Here is a 16,369-nt window from a genome sequence, read left to right as displayed (position 1 = left end):
ACCATCTAGAAAAGGAAAAGAAGCAAGCACCAGTGGTGAACCAAGATAGAGTAGAGAAATGGATGATGAGGAGATCTTGATGGAATTTGAAGCTCTTCTTGCCAGGAAACTTCCTAAAGGAACCAGTAAATATAGAGGTAAGATCCTTTTGAAATGCTTTTCTTGTAACTGGATAGCACATATTGCTATAAACTATCCTAATGGTGACATCAAGGACAAACCGGAGAGGTTCAAGAAATTCAAAGGAGGAAACTGGAGAAACTATTTTGTTGTAGTTGATGAAGGTGTCACAGATGAGGAATTAGAAGATGAAGAGAATGAAGATATTGTATTTGTTGCAGTAAAGGAAGATGTGTCAGACAAAAAGGCTCTTGTCTCCTGCTTCGATAATTCCAATGAGTGGATTATTGACAGTGGTTGTTCTCATCATATGACTGGTGACCAAAGCAAGTTTCTATCTTTGGAAGAATATGATGGTGGTGTGGTTCGCTTTGGTAATGATGCACCATGTATGGTCAAAGGAAGAGGGTCCATCTCTCTGAATGGAAAGAGCAGTGCTGACAATGTGTATTGGGTGGAAGCTCTCAAACACAATCTATTGAGTGTTGCCCAGCTGAATGACAGTGGACTCACTCTAGAATTCAAAAATGGAGCATGCGAAATCAAAGGAAAGAATGGTGATTTGATGGCCACTGGTATGCAGACCAAAGGTAACTTGTTTCAGCTAAATGCAAATATAAGTACATTTCTTATGGCTAAGTTTGATGATAGCTGGATATGGCATAGGAGACTCTGCCATGTAAACTTTGATAACATGTTGAAGGCTACTAAGATCAAGCCAGTTAGAGGACTACTGATGCTGAGAAAACCAAAAAATCCTTTGTGCAGAGAATGTCAACTGGGGAAAATGTCTTCCTCAACCTTCAAAGGTAAATCCTTCATAGCTAACAACTTACTTGATTTTGTGCATACTGATTTGTGTGGTCTTATGAAAACTAGGAGTGTGTAGGGAGATAGGTATTTTATGATTCTTAAAGATGATTGCTCAAGAATGATGTGGGTCACATTCTTGAAGGACAAGTCTAAAGCCTTTGGAAAGTTCAGAGCTTTCAGAGCATTAGTAGAAAAGGAAAGTGGTAGAAGAATAAAATGCCTTAGAACTGATCAAGGAGGGGAATTCACTTCTAGTGAATTCAACAAATATTGTGAAGAGAATGGGATCAAGAGGCAACTATCTACCCCCCAGACTTGACAGCAGAATGGCTTAGAAGAGAGAAACAACCGGACTGTGGTTGAAGTAGCTAAAACTATGTTGATCCAAGGAAAAGTTTCTCACACCTTTTAGAGAGAAATGGTGAACATTGCAGTCTACACAATGAACCGGGTACTCATCAAAAAGGGAAAGTGTAGTCACATAAATTTGTCCACTTAATTAAATGAATACTTAGTATTTATTTGATTATTTAACCATCAATTAATAATTAATTAAATTAATATATTTAATTAATTCATCTTAACCCTATTCTCCTATTAATTAAATAAATTATTCAATTTATTTGATTTAATTCACTTAACCAAATTCAGACCATTAATTAAATAAATAAATCATATTTATTTAATTAAATCTTCTCTCACATTTAAATAAATTAATATTTATTTAAATCCCCCAAAATCCCACCTCTCACATTTAAATAAATTAACATTTATTTAAATCACCTTTATCCTCTACCCACTTGCATTTTCCTACAAATACAAGTTGCACAATTATTTTAAATAAATATTTTATTTAAATCACCTTTATCCTCCACCCACTTGTATTTTCCTACAAAAGCAAGTTGCACAACTATTTTAAATAAATTATTTATTTAAAATCCTATTTATCCTCACCCACTTGAAACCTTTAATGGTTTCCCTTAAAGTATTCAAACTTGATGGCTTTAAAGTCTTCAAACTTGATGGCTTCCTTCTATAGTCTTCTTAAGACTTTAATGGTTTTCCTTAAAGTCTTCAAGCCTTTAATGGTTTCCCTCAAAGTCTTCAAGCATTTTAATGCTTTATCTTCATTTTCTCATTTAAATAAATTAATATTTATTTAAATATTTATCCAAATTCAACTTACACCATTTAATTGAAATAAATGATTTTATTTTAATTGAAAATACCAAAATTTCTCCCACTTGCATTTTCCTACAAAATCCACTTGCATGCCTAAACCCCTTCTAGATTCTTCTAAACCTTTCCTAATTATCCTAATCCATCCCTTAAATATTGTCACATTCCTAAGCAAATTGGAGTCACTTCTCAAAGACTCCAAAGTCTTTGAAAAGCAATTAATGCTTTGTGTGTTCAACAAATTAACCCTCAAAGTCTTGGATAACCTTTGAAAGCTTCCAACCTTCAACCACTAAATGGCTCAAAGTCTTTGATAACCATTGAAGGCTTTCAACCTTCAACCACTTAATCCCCAAAGTCTCCAATAACCATTAATGGTTACCTCAAACCCTCCCACGTGGTTAAAACATTTGTTTTGACTCAACCTCTACCCAACCCAAAGGTCTCATCAGGCCATTAATGCTTTGACCATGATTATCTCTTAAACATTTGCACAAAGGTTTATCCTTGGATTAACTCTTAATCCAGTGGGTAATCTTAATTTAGACTTGACCCTTGCCTTCTAGATAACCATGAGGTCTTCTCAGGCCTTTAATGCCTCCAACCTCTTCTCTCAACCCAATCCTATGTTGAAACTTGTCACCATTTTATTGGTGCCAATTGTGCACATGGATCCCCAACTTTCAATCCTAACCCTTGTTAAGATTGCTCAATCTTAACCCTTCATTTCCCCATTTCTTCTATAAATAGAACCCTTCTCCTCAAGCAAAAAGAAGCATTTTAGAGTATTGTTGTTATACTGGCATTAGCATAGAGCTTTTTCATAGCATCACTATCTACTCTAGCATAGTATTTAGCTTTTCATTTCATATTTGAAGCTTAGTATTAAATCTCAATCCTCCATAAGCATCCATAGTGCAAAAAGCTGTTGAGAGCTACACTCATTTGGGACTTGGAGAGGAGAGGAACAAGGGAGGAGCAACTATGAGCATCTTGATTAGCTATTTCATTTTATGTTTATATGCTTTCTATTTCATGCTTAATATCTCTCTTGATATGCCTGTTTAGGATAATCTTTTGTTGCTAACACTAACGTTTGTTTCTTGTGCTCTTGTGTGTGTTGCCATCAAACAGATTTTCTAATCCTTTTTGCAGAGCATCATTTGGTGAACCCGACGTGAATCCAAACACCAAAAAGATCAATTTTTTTTTTTTTTAACCAATAACATGTTTGAATGTTGAAAATGTCACACAGGTTGCAATTTTGACACTGTTTTGGTGCGTTTGGCATTATTTTGGCGCTATTCCCCCTGTTTCAGTGCTTTTCCCTTCTCTGTCTTTCCCTTTCTTTTAATACGTTTGTGTTAAATAGTGCCTCTGTTCAAACGCAGACTAGCGCTATTGTAACAAAACGTTGTACAAATCACCTTGTAACCAAAAAAAAAAAAAAAAAATTAGGCTTGTAGAAGCCCACCAAATAGGCGGATTTTACTAACTATTTTGCTCTTTTGTGCAGATTTAAATTAGATTAAAAAGTAGATTTATATTTTTTACTAACTTGTTTTTTGAAGTTGGTTTTAAAAATGAATTCACTTTTTATTTTGGTTTAAAATTAACTTCACATTTCAAATTTGGGCTTTTAAAAAAGAATCACACATTTGTTTGGGGCTCTTAAAAAGAATTTCATTGTTCAAAGGTAAAAAGAACCACAAACTTATACAAAAACAACTTTATTTTTTTTGCAAGTTAGGAAACAAACTTCGTTTTGGTGCTTAAAATCAACAAGGCAAATTTTATTTCTTGCATCAAGATAAAACTCACAATCCACACTTCCATTTTTGGTGCAAATAAAATTCACAATCAACTTGTCTCATTTTCAAAGCAATTTTCCTTCAAAGCAAAACGTGTTTTTCATTAAGTTGACCAGGATTTTCAAAATTCTAGATTACAAAACACATTGCCTTTGAAGTTAAAAAGAACACCATGACTGTTGGAGCAACATCTCCAAATAGTTAGATCATATTGCCATGATGGATTAAAAAGAACAAGTGAATTTCATGTTTGGCACGCTTGTGCACAAAAGTCAGTCGAGTGGACCTACTTCTAACACACACTATCCTCTCCCTTGGCTCTCGTGGTCCTAGGTGCAAGAGAAAAGTGTTAGTAACACTCAAAATTTTATTTTTTTTAAGAGAGGCCTGCCAAGGGATCGATACTCTTGGGAACGACCTCGAGCGGTAAATCCTTCGAGCCGCTATAGAAATCAGGTGAGAGCGAAAGCTGTAGCCTTGGGTATAGCTGTTCCTACAGTGTAACTGGCCGAAAGGACAAATGGGCCCCACCACCAGTTACAAGGCTCTTAAGTGAGTCACTGCAGAATGAACTTATGTCCAAAGCCATCGAACATGACTAAACACCTTTAAGTAGTAGCTCACCCGTTCTATTGATTGAGGATATTTGAGATACAATTTAGTGCAAGAGCATAGAAGGTTTTGCTCCCAAGATACTCACCATACATATTTCCTTGAGTAGAAACATAGCTTTTTGAAAAGTCACTTGTGACTTGATAAAAGTGGTGACTCCCCCATCATAGGGATCATCTATTTGTTATGCTCGTGCAAGACTTAGTATATCACATCCTTACCTGCCACGGCGGGATTCATAAGGTATGTAGTACCAAAGTCGAAGAAATATCAAGATGTGGGCTAAATTTATCACAACTGGCCACTTGACCTTAGGGATAAAAAGTGTTTGAAGTGTGTTCGTTTTACAGACCTAGTGCAAATTGAGCCGACTTCAGGCTTTGGAAATACACCTTAAAATAAATCTAAAGGAAGGGTCAAAAACAAGTCCAAGGATTGGGTTGATCTAGACCCATACTCATTTGTGCCTTTTGAGGCAACATTCTTGTGTTTGTGTGCTTGCTTTGTTTTCTTGTCAAAGAAAAATCAGAAAATCAATCCCAAAAACAAAGTATTCATCCAACATCTGTCAACACAACCAAAAACATCAAAAACAAGGTACAAACAAACAAAGAATCAAAAATTTATGACCATTCTTCACATCTTGCGAAAGAAGAAGTGTCATCAGAATATCACCTTGAAAAGGAGACCACTAAGCTCAAAGGCTTTGATCAAAAGGAGGAAATTCTTCTATATCAATCGACAAATCTTTGTCTCCCATAGAGTCTTTCTACATCGCATGCGTCTCTATCTTCAAGGTAAAACAAACGAGTTTGATTCCAAATCATTGAACCGCAGAGCTTTTATGCAATATAGAGCTCTGAGTTATCACAAAAATCAAGGAGGAAAGATTAATCCCAAATTCTTCCCAAACATTTGTATCACCTACAACACAGCTCGAGAAGTGCCACCAACACCTGAAAGGGAAGAAGAAGAGTTTGTTCCATTTGTGACACAAAGTTTTTATTGAAAGATTGAAAGTTGAAAACAAAAACATCCATCATCTCATTCATACATCATTATTCCATCATCAATCCATTCCAAAAATTCTCAAAGCATTAAGAGGTTCTTGTCCCAAGATTCCTTTTTAGATATTGCTTGAAATCAAACACATCACATCACTTTTAGATTGTTTCTACATCTAGGATAAGCTCATCCTAAGAGACACATCTACGCAGGTTAAAACTAGTTCATGAGTGAATCCTCTCATTGCTAGGTAGTCAAAATCTGTAACACATCTCAGATTTCTCTACACCTTATCACATCCAAACTTATCAAACAAACAAGCAATTCAAAGAAAGGAATTTCGGTTACATCTACCTTAAAAGTGCTAGAGATCCCCATACAACACAAATCACCAATCATCAATCTTTCATCACCAACTCATCATCATCTTCAATCAACTTCAAAACAAACTTGCAAACAAAATGGCTCAAACCCGATCACGATCAAGGCAGCGAGAAATAGAAATTGAGGAAGAAGAGGACAACCTCAATGAATTTCAAGAAGCACTTGGAGGAACTGGGAATGATGAAAACCCAGGTACACCCACTCCTTCAACAATCGAAAGGGTTCAGCATAACCCTCATTTTAACAGATTATTTGATGAAATACTAAGGAGCAATGCGGATGCTCACTTTTTACGACTTGCTCAAGAAGGAGCCAAACTCCCCTCTGACTTTGATCTCACCCAATTAAGACAAGCATCAGAAAGACAAAGTCGCCATGAGGAGGAAAGGCGTAGAGATCCCATTAGATATAACATCCCTCGAGGTAACCCACCACCTCCTCCTCCAAATGAAATAGAGATGTTGCGGCAACAAGTCGAGAATCTCACCCAACAACTTCATAGTGGTGTTAAGACCAATCAATTCTCACTCAACGACATCTGTCCCTATCCATTTGATAGGAATCTTTATATGCCACCCTTTCCACGCGGGTTTGAAACACCCAAATTTGAAAAATATAGAGGAAAGGGGGATCCCCGTGATCATGTTCGAGAATTTCATTCCGCTTGTCTCGAAGTCGCATATGAAGACACATACCTAATGCGCCTTTTCCCCAAAGCTTGGGAGGAACAACCACATCATGGTTTTCCCGACTACCAGGTGGCATAAGAACATTTGAGGAACTCATCCAGAAGTTCCTATCTCATTACTCTTATAATATTGAACGCGACATCACCATGGCTGATCTATGTAACACCAAACAAAAACCAGGTGAATTATTCTCAGTATTCCTGCAACGATGGCGCCAAATGTCTAGCAGACGTTCTCTTCAGTTACCTGAACGAGAACTAGTGGAAATTTTCATTTCCAACTTAAACGAAGAAATGGAATTTCACCTGGATGTCAAAGACACAGACTCCTTTAACGATATGATCACCAAGGGTATAAAATGTGAAAGGGCACTCATCAAAAAAGGACTCATCAAAATCTTTAATGAACCAAAAGATGCTCCTCGCCCACGCTTCAATAGCGATAAACCGAACTTCTGGAACAAGAATAAGAACATCGTCAACGATGGAGTTGTGGATGCTCGGACTGTCCAAAATGCACAACCTGTGGTTCGGTTTGCAGGACAAAATCCTCCACCTCAGAATAACACAAATGTTCCTCCTAATCAAGGTCGCATCACATCTCATGATGAACCAAGACCTCGTCCACAAAAACAAAAACGCACATACACTCCCTTAGGGGAACCCATTGAAACAGTGTTGCGACAACTCCTCTCTCAAAATTTGGTCACTCTACCTAAGCTATCAAACTATGAGCCTCAGGTCAAACCGGCATGGTGGAGAGATACTGAACATTGTGAATTCCATCAAGGAAGAGGACACAAGACAAGTAATTGTCATCGATTGAAAGATCTCATTCAGGATCTTATTGACCGAGGAGAAATTGAAATTGAAGGGCATGACCCAAAAACAACCAATAATGATCATCAGATGTTCAAGAATCCACTTCCATCGCAAGATCAAAGGGGTCCTTCCACTTCTAGACGAGGTCCTGATACCACTGATTATACGCAGGCTGCGTATAATTACACTGTCAATCATCTGTATGATGCCAGTGAACAAATTGCAACTATCACCTTCAAAAATCCCACCTCAAATTGCAATGTTGTTACACGTCGTGGCAAGGTCACCATAAAGGCAGCTCCACAAGGCACCACCTCCAATCCAAAGCAGTACAATCTTGTGGAACAATTAGACAAAACGCCTGCGCTCATATCCATTTTAGAACTATTACGCCTATCGCCATCTCATAAAACAATCTTGGATCAAGCACTCCAAGAGGCGTCAGTCCCTGCAAACCTAAACACGGACCAATTTCAAGCCATGGTTGGAACTCTAAAGTCATCACCTTGTCTCACTTTTTCTGAAAGTGACAACTCTTCGTTCCAACAACCTCATAACGCCTCACTCCACATTGAAGGCTTTGTCAACCAACACAGGATCAAGCGAGTCTTGATAGATAATGGAGTAGGCCTAAACATCTGTACACTACAGTTGGTCACAGCATTGGGATATGCACTAGAATCAGTGGATCCTCGCAAGAAGATCACCATCAAGGCCTATGATGATGCAGAGCGTTCATCCAAAGGAGCTGTGGTACTACCAATCCGAGTCGGTCCTGTGGTAAAGCATATCATTTGTCAGGTTCTGGACCTTCCTCTGCCATATAATCTATTATTAGGGAGACCTTGGATACATGCCATGCAAGCCGTTCCATCTACCTACCATCAATGTATCAAGTTCCCACATAACGGGGTCGAGATCACAATCCTGGGCGATGCAAATCCCTTTGCATTTTGCCATAATATCAGCCATCAACCAGAGATTACCGTTCCTAATAATAGAGAAGCCATTTCCTCCACATCATATATAAATCCCGCCTCTCTTGCCAGTTCAAACACCCCTATGCCCAAGCAAGAAAAGCTAAAGATGAAAGTAGCAGAGGAAGGTCCTGGAGAATATAACTTGAGTCAGCTCTTTTGTGTGGGACAAATGCCCACTTCTCCTAGAACACATGGTAAACCACAGCAGTTGCTCCAGCAACCACTAATCACGCCAGCATGTGCCTTAACGCCTTTCATCCTTGGAAAGAGTCAAGAGGAAGAAACACAAGATGAGGACCTAGCGGACTGGATCTATAAAGATCCCATCACCACTGACAAACCGCAAGTTACACTTCCTACGGAACAATATGGCAAAGGCCTCCTCATTATGCAAAGAATGGGATATGATGGTCAGAGTGCTTTGGGATACTGCAAACAAGGACGACACGAACCTCTACTACCAGAATTCAAGCCCAAAGGTAATACAGGCCTTGGCTTTGAAAAAGAGATCCTTCCTAAACTCAGATTCAAAGGAAAACCCAGCAAACCATTTTGCCCACCTACTGCAAAGAGGATACCTTTCATAATCAAAGCACCATCAAGCACTATCCCCACTGCCCCCTCAAGGCTCACAACTCCACCATCACCAATGTCACTCATCCCATCAAACGAACCAGTAATCCTATCAGCAACACCATTTGTAGCAGCAACTATATTGGAACCCGCAGCAGCATCTATGGCACCAGCCGTTCCAATAGAAGCCACTAAATCAACACTGTCGATACTTCCAGTGACAAAACCTTTAAACCCCATCACGGTTCCTACAGCATCGATCACCACAAAAGTACATAAACCAATCACGCCTGCAGTATTTAATTCCAAAGACATCCCAGTATGGTATAGCAATCGGATGCTAGAAAGTGATTCAGAGACCGACTCACATGAGTGGGAATTCGATTCAGTGCAACTTAACACTTCAGATGAGGAAGACACATCACCACCTCCACCCCGCAAAGACATCCCTGTTTACGGAGAAGCACAGATAAAGACCACTTGGGTACCTGAGCTGGAAACATCTTCCACAGACCCTACGTCTCATCCTACGCCTGATTCTGACAGGGAGAGTACCATCAACGACCTTCACCACACCATCTTAACCCTCACTGATACATCTCCCACACTTAACTTAATCGATGAAGTAATGCCCATTATCCACCCTGAACTCATCGAATGGAACCAACCAAATCCCCCATGTCTTGACCTCTTCCAAAACGATGAGGCTATCATTGACTTTTTGGAATTAAGGGATAATCTACCAAGCGGGGATCACAAAGCTGGATTCGCCATTGAACTTAATAGCGCAGCATACTTCGGGGCGGATGCCAAACCCTTCAGCTGCAAAAATATAACATTAAAACATGGATCTTCCAGTGAAAACCACACTGTGGCACTGTTTGATCCAACAAAAGTAAAAAGAAAGAGTGTATCCAACGGTGAAAACCTCTCTGAGGCGCCTGAGGATGAAGGGTTTGACATTCTCCCTGCTAATACACAACAGGAACGATCAACGATCCTCATTGAGGAGACCAAAGAATACAATGTGGGGACTCCTGAAAACCCTCATATCATACATCTGGCATCTCTTCTCACTCCAGAGGAACAACCTCAATTTATAGAGTTCTTCCAACAGCGTCAGATCAACTTTGCATGGTCATATGCAGACATGCCTGGGCTTGATCCTGATTTAGTCATGCATCATCTCACAGTAGCAAAAGGAGCCAAACCTGTCAAGCAGAAGCTTCGTAAGATGCATCCTCAGATTGCCGTGCTAGTCAAAACAGAACTCAAGAAACTCCTGGATGTTGGTTTCATTAGACCAATTGATTATGCAGAATGGATCTCCAACATTGTACCAGTTGGCAAACCAAAAGGGGGCATCCGCATTTGTACAGACTTCAGAGATCTGAATAAGGCATGTCCTAAGGATGACTTCCCTCTACCAAATATCGACATCATAGTAGATTTGACAGCAGGACATGCCATGCTTTCACTCATGGATGGCTTTTCAGGATACAATCAAATAAAGATCGCACCTGAAGATCAACATAAGACAGCCTTCACATGTCCATGGGGCACATACTGCTGGAATGTAATGCCTTTTGGTCTAAAGAATGCAGGAGCGACCTATCAAAGAGCAATGACCACCATCTTCCATGACATGATGCATACTATAATGGAAGATTATGTGGATGATTTACTAGCAAAATCACTTACTAGAGAAGGACATCTTCACATCTTAGATAAAATCTTTGATAGACTGGAACAATACCATGTTCGACTCAACCCAAAGAAATGTGTCTTCGGAGTGACCTCCGGGAAGCTTCTAGGATACATTGTCTCAAGCAAAGGCATTGAGGTCGATCCAGCAAAGGTTAAAGCAATCATGGACATGCCACCTCCAAAGAATATCAGTCAGCTAAGAACACTACAAGGACGGCTTCAATCTATCCACAGATTCATTGCACAATTGGCTGATAAGTGTCACCCATTCACACACCTGCTACACAAGAACATCCGCTTTCAGTGGGATGACAGATGCCAGCAAGCATTTCAGGCGCTTAAAGACTATCTCATAAATCCACCATTGCTGATGCCACCAGATCCAAGTAGACCATTGTTACTCTATATCTCGGCAACAAGTACATCATTGGGTGTACTACTGGCACAACATAATGTAGAAGGAAAAGAGTGTGCTATTTACTACATCTCTCGCACACTGGTGGGCTATGAACTCAATTACACACCTATTGAGCGAGCTTGCCTAGCAGTAATCTTGGCAGCCACTAAACTGAGGCACTATCTGTTAACACACAAGGTGCAACTCATTGCAAAGATTGATCCACTCAAGTATTTACTCAGCAAAGCAGCATTGACAGGTCGCTTGGCCAAATGGGTAATGATTCTAAGTGAATTTGACATTGAGTATGTGGACCGTAAAGCTATCAAAGGTCAAGTTATTGCAGACCAGTTGGCTGATGCACCTCTCATAGGTGATCATCCTCTCATTTCCAATTTTCCAGATGAAGAGATATTCATGATCACAGAAGTACAACCATGGAAACTATATTTTGATGGTTCATACACTAGGCACGGCTTGGGGGCAGGCATTCTGTTTATCACACCTCAAGGTGATAGCATCCCGAAGTCTTACAGGCTCACATTTCCATGCACAAACAACATAGCAGAGTATGAGGCCTTGATCACAGGACTCAGGTTAGCCGTACAATGGAAATTACAAGAACTACAAGTATATGGCGACTCACAACTAGTCATTCGACAAGCAACAGATGAATATCAAACCAAGGATGATAAACTCATGCCATATAAGCAAATGGTGGACACTCTAAAGACATCATTTACTACTATCACTTTTGAGCAGATACCAAGAGATCAGAATCGAGCTGCTGACGCCATGGCTACCATCGCATCTCTCTTAGATCTTCCACAGAATTCAACACGCTACGAGTTCTTGGTAGAACAACTTTGGATCCCCGCTTATGATATCCCCGAATCTGAAATGATATGTTGCCTTGTTGGTTCTGAATCCCCATGGTACGGTGAGTTCTACACCTATCTCCGCGATCACACCCTTCCTCCCAACCAATCAAATAACCAACGTAAAACCTTCATTCGCCAAACTGCTCGATATACCATTATTGCCGAAACCCTATACCGACGCGGTCTTGATGGTACTCTCCTTCGATGTCTGGAACAAGGTGAGATAACAAAGGCTTTGGAAGAGGTACATGAAGGAATTTGCGGGACTCACTCAAGTGGTCCATCACTAGCCAAGAAGATCATGCGAGCTGGATACTATTGGCCCTCTATGGAAAAGGATTCCTACTACTTTGTCAGGAAGTGCAAGAAATGTCAAGTTCACGGTGACCTGATACATGCACCAGCACAAGAACTGCAACCAATCACGACACCATGGCCTTTCTGTCAATGGGGTCTTGATCTTGTGGGTAAAATCCATCCATCTTCATCCAATGGCCATAAATTCATTATTACCGCCACCGAATATTTCACCAAGTGGATCGAAGCTGTTCCACTTACCCAAGTCACCGGCAAGCAGATCGCCTCATTCATCCTCAATTACATCATCTGTCGGTATGGTGTGCCCATGTCCATTGTCACAGATAACGGTCTTCCTTTCAAAAATCAGGATGTCCGTGAGCTTTGTGAGAAATTTCATATCCAACACCGCTTTTCCACTCCCTATTACCCACAAGGCAATGGTCAGGCCGAAGCATCCAATAAAAACATATTGAGGATCCTAAAGAAGACAGTCAATGATGTCGGTCGTGATTGGCATGTTCAATTGAATCCAGCGCTATGGGCATATCGAACTAGCATTCGAACCCCTACAGGTGCAACTCCTTATTCATTGGTCTATGGTGCAGAAGCTATCTTGCCTATTGAGGTCGAGATACCATCATTAAGGGTTTCCTTGCACAATCTCATTGATGATGACGCATACAGAGTCTCACGCCTTCAGGACTTGGAGCTACTTGATGAGAAGCGACAAGCTGCATACAACCATCTCAAAGCCTATCAGCAGCGCATGAGTAGAAGCTACAATCACCGAGTTAGACCTCGTACATTTAAGGTAGGTGATCTTGTTCTTCGAGAGAATCCTCGCAACCAACCAAACAGAGAACATCAAGGCAAGTTTGAATCAAATTGGCTAGGCCCATATGTTGTCACTGCTGTATTTGGGTCCGGGGCATATCAGTTGGCTACATCAGACGGAGAACCGCTCGCAGATCCAATCAACAGCATGCACCTCAAACGGTTTTACACATAAGCTGTACAGAGCATCAGGCTCCCCTGCCTATCAGAAAATACCAAAAAACATTCAGAAAAATGTCCTGAAGAAAATATAAAAACATTCAAAAAAGTAAAGAAAAATCATGCATCCAAACGGTGAACAACCACTCCGGTGGCACCTTGGGTAAGTACGATGGCGAAACCTGGCAAATAGGCACCACTCGTAAAGGCTATGGCTCCATTATCTTTCAGACTTGTGGCGATCACATCTACTTCATACATACATCCATCCATCCATCAACCATGGCTTGTTATTCCTCTGCAATTATGATAGTACTCCATACATCTTGCATCCCGCTTTTTCATAGTCATGTCTAAAACTGGGGGCAATGCCTTTAACCTATTGATGGAAGTGGATTCTACATTGTCTTATGATTCATTAAGTTCTTCATTCAAACAATCATCAAAAATCCAAAAACATTCAAAAATATCTCGCAAAAATACCAAAAACATTCAAAACAATTCAAAATCCAAAAACATCGACAAAACCATTGAAAAATCACACAAAAACATGGCAACACCTTGTACATACTCATCCATGCAGATACCAAAACAAACATTGCGACAAACTACTCACACAATGACCATTTACCAAACAACCACACAATCCACATCAACAATCCAAAACTGTCTTTAAAACAAGGATGCATCCTTCCTTACCAAAACAAAGACAAGATGATGTTTTCTTTGACAAGAAAATTCTGTTAGGCTGTCAAATACTTGGTTGATTTGTGAGTACAATCGTTCGTTTATCTGTATCGGGATCTTTCAGCATTGTTTTGTATCATTTGCGCATTATTTCCGATGAAGTTCTGGGGCATGTACTAATGGTGTCTACGTGGGAAGTTCACTAGGCTACGTGATCTTATGCCAAATGTAGTCATAGATCATTACGGCTTGCTGACTACATCATATACCTCGACCATATGAGCATGAACCATTACCAAGGATCCTTATTCTTTATTCTTTATGTATATACTATTTGTTTGCAGGTACAATGCTCTTCCTTTGGTTCCTCCTCATCCAATTTGGATAAAGGTTTTTTATTTCTTAGTACGGTATGCACTTGTCTCAGGATATGATCAGCCTAAGATCAAGGAGGACGATCCAAGTCATGCATGAAAGGAGATAATCCTTGTCTGTTCCGCAAGCAATACTCAGGTCAACTTGATCCATTATATCAAGTTGCTTGTATTAACTTGCTATATCAAATCCATGTAAGAAATACTCTGGTCATCTTGAATCATTATGTCAAGATGCTTGTATTCTCTTCCAACATTTTAAAGATCAATGATGAAAATAGAGCACTATGGATCGTCATTCCATCTCATCTATATATACTGCATTTCGTTGCATTCCAACCATCCATACATTCATAATAGCTGCATATCATGCATACATAGTCATAATAATGCATACTCTATTTTCCTCTTCTTCCATAGGAATGAGTCATAAGTCCTCCATATCTTCTATCTAACATCGAATCCCCCCTCACCCTCCCTATCTTGATCATCAACATCATCCTAATCCCTTCATCACTTCCCATCCTCATTCATCCACACAATCAAGCAAGTTGTTCTGTCTACACAGATACATCGACTCCCACACACCTAGACTATCAACAGATACTCTGATCAAGTATCTTCGGGTCTCAACAGGTAATCGATTATGGTAATCCTAGACTACATCAGGCATTTATCATAATGACCTAGTCTCAACGGGGCTGCCATGATTCCCCACAACCATCCATCACACGCACATACTATCAATTGATTAGCCAATCAAACACAATCCAACGGACAATTACATCAATTGTCTACGTCTCAACGAGTATTTTGCTTCATATACCTTGACTTCATCGGACAATTACATCAATTGTCTAAGTCACCATCAGGTCACTTTGATTCACTTACTCAGACTTTATCATGTTCAAGCGACCAACTGACATCAACTGTCACGCTTTGACTTGACCGGGGCAATTAAACCGATTGCACCCGATTGTCCAACCAATTTTGATCAATTGTATAGCATCAATCCAAACCCCACACTACATCTGCTATGTATCTCTTGCATGACCTCAGGGTACTCGCTGGCTTGTTGTTTCTTCATATTCACTCCATTTTCTCCCATTCTTTCATCATTAGTTCTAATTTCTTCTATTCTACCTCCCCTCCACTTTTCATTCTTTTTCGAGAGATCGCCCGATTTTTTCAAAAAAATTCGGCCCATCTTTCGAGGGGGCATACCACCCATTAAATTTACATTTTATGGGGCATTTCTTCACACCTATTTTTCTTTCTTTGAAACGACGCGATAAACCACACCGTCTCAAAGAGGGGCAAATGTAGTCACATAAATTTGTCCACTTAATTAAATGAATACTTAGTATTTATTTGATTATTTAACCATCAATTAATAATTAATTAAATTAATATATTTAATTAATTCATCTTAACCCTATTCTCCTATTAATTAAATAAATTATTCAATTTATTTGATTTAATTCACTTAACCAAATTCAGACCATTAATTAAATAAATAAATCATATTTATTTAATTAAATCTTCTCTCACATTTAAATAAATTAATATTTATTTAAATCCCCCAAAATCCCACCTCTCACATTTAAATAAATTAACATTTATTTAAATCACCTTTATCCTCTACCCACTTGCATTTTCCTACAAATACAAGTTGCACAATTATTTTAAATAAATATTTTATTTAAATCACCTTTATCCTCCACCCACTTGTATTTTCCTACAAAAGCAAGTTGCACAACTATTTTAAATAAATTATTTATTTAAAATCCTATTTATCCTCACCCACTTGAAACCTTTAATGGTTTCCCTTAAAGTATTCAAACTTGATGGCTTTAAAGTCTTCAAACTTGATGGCTTCCTTCTATAGTCTTCTTAAGACTTTAATGGTTTTCCTTAAAGTCTTCAAGCCTTTAATGGTTTCCCTCAAAGTCTTCAAGCATTTTAATGCTTTATCTTCATTTTCTCATTTAAATAAATTAATATTTATTTAAATATTTATCCAAATTCAACTTACACCATTTA

The sequence above is a fragment of the Cryptomeria japonica genome, chromosome 5, assembly GCF_030272615.1.
Source record: "Cryptomeria japonica chromosome 5, Sugi_1.0, whole genome shotgun sequence".
Lineage (NCBI taxonomy): Eukaryota > Viridiplantae > Streptophyta > Pinopsida > Cupressales > Cupressaceae > Cryptomeria > Cryptomeria japonica.
Note: the sequence above shows the minus strand (reverse complement) of the source record.